This window comes from Strix uralensis, chromosome 34 (assembly GCF_047716275.1).
Source record: "Strix uralensis isolate ZFMK-TIS-50842 chromosome 34, bStrUra1, whole genome shotgun sequence".
Taxonomy (NCBI): Eukaryota; Metazoa; Chordata; class Aves; order Strigiformes; family Strigidae; genus Strix; species Strix uralensis.
The window spans coordinates 1,729,549-1,731,619 of NC_134005.1; the positions used below are offsets into that span (position 1 = coordinate 1,729,549).

The 2,071-nt window shown below is 46.8% G+C and overlaps 1 long non-coding RNA gene across 1 annotated transcript; it reads left to right on the plus strand.

Moving 5' to 3' along the window:
- Positions 1-564: 564 nt before the first annotated feature.
- Positions 565-1,529, plus strand: LOC141936813 (uncharacterized). Its single transcript, XR_012626821.1, has 2 exons — positions 565-997; positions 1,097-1,529. It is a non-coding gene; the product is annotated as an uncharacterized LOC141936813 (long non-coding RNA).
- Positions 1,530-2,071: the final 542 nt, after the last annotated feature.

Here is a 2,071-nt window from a genome sequence, read left to right on the forward strand (position 1 = left end):
GGAATATGGGAAATTAGTTCAATTGACCCGTGAAACTGATAACGGACCAACCTATACCTCTCAAAAATTTGCTCTTTTTTGTCAACTCTGGGGTATACGTCACATCACAGGTATACCACATTCCCCCACGGGGCAAGCTATAGTGGAGAGAGCGCATCAAACTTTAAAAGTGCTTTTGCAAAAACAAAAAGGGGGAGAGGTCTTGGCTGCTGCAGAACCATTTGCAAAAGCGGTGTATGTGTTAAAGTACTTACGGCTCACAGGTGATAGGGAGGAACCACCAGTAGTAATACATAGTATGGATCTGAAATCCGATATAAGCCGGTGTGGAGATGGTGCTTTTGCTCAGTACAAAGATGTTGCTATAGGAGAGTGGAAAGGACCTGTGGAACTAAAAATGACAGGTCGAGGCTATGCCTGCGTTATTACCGATACCGGCACTAGATGGGTTCCGAGTCGATGGGTGAGACCCTGGAAAAAGGAAGTTAAGAAAGATGAAACAGAAACCGAATGAGATATTAACTTGGAGCAAGGGTTATGTTTGTGTTTGCACAGATGCCGGCTCTCGCTGGGTTCTTGCTCGGTGTTCGGCCTGTATTGGAACCTGCCTCAAAGTGAAGGATGGGTGGTCTCACAACCAAACGCCACCGCAAGCCCTGAAAATCCGTTCTCTACGTGCTTGGTAGAAATACCTGTGGATACATGGCCAAATCCACTGCAGTTTTGGCTTAGCAAACAAACTAATGCTACTTCTTTGGCTTTAAGTGGTCTTTTAACTGATGCTGATAGTGTCAGACATGCTACGTTATAAAATAGAGCTGCGATTGACTTTTGCTTCTAGCACAAGGACATGGTTGTGCTGAATTTGAAGGAATGTGCTGTATGAATCTATCCGATCATTCAGAATCTATTTTTAAAAGCATTCAGCAATTGAAGGATGGAGTCAAACGCTTAACAGAAGATGATGGCTTGGACTGGCTGACAAGGATGTTTAAAGGTTGGGGATTATCTGGTTGGTTGATAACATGAGTCAAAACTGTCGGAGTAGTCCTTTTGATTGTAGTGACTGTGCTCTTAATGCTCCCTTGCCTTATAGGCCTTCTGCAAAGGGCCCTGCAGAGGACTGTCGGTGCAATGTTTTTAGCACAGGACCACAGGGGGGTCTGGATTGCTCAAAAACAAAAAGGGGGATTTGTGGCATCGCTGGAGAACAACGGACATGTTGTGAGCGATCCAGACCAAGGGGCCTCACTGTAACAGCAAGCTGCAGCTGTGTTTGAGGACATAAACAAGGCCGAGACAGCCTGAGAAACCACATTCCTGCCCAAGAGATAAAGATGTTGGAATGTCGAAAACAGGGGGTCTACCTGGGGGGAGAGCAGCGCGTGGACACCACACTGGGACCAATCATAGAGGGCAGAAGGGCACGTGAACAAGTAGCTTTAGCCTATTAGCAATAAGATAGCGGCGCGTGAAGCTTGTGATAGAGTATAAATTGCTGTGTAGCCTTTAATAAAGTGACATCAACTTGATCAAATTGGTCATCTAAGTTGTGTCCGAGACTTCCGCATCGGCAACCATCCACGTTCCCACCATCCACCATCAACCATCCTCCTTCCAACATCCACCACCCCCCATCCTCCAAACACCTTCACACCATCCACCATCCCACTGCCCACCATCCACAATCAGTCATCAACCTGCTCATTATTCACAATCCACCATCCCACATTCTTCCATCCACCACCCACCATCCAACCATCCACCATCCCACAATCCACAATTTATCATCCACCTTCCCACAATTCACCATCCACCATCATCCAACCACCTTCACACCTTCTACCATCCCCCATCCCACAATAGACCATACACAATCCACCATCCTTTTTCCCTGAATCGAACATCCACCATCCACATTCGCACAACCCACCATCCACCAACAACTTTCACACCATCCACCATCCCAAAATCCACAATCCACCATGCAACATCCCACCTTCCACCATTCACCATCCACAATCCACCATCAACCATCCTACAATCCAACATCCACCATTCATCTTCCCGC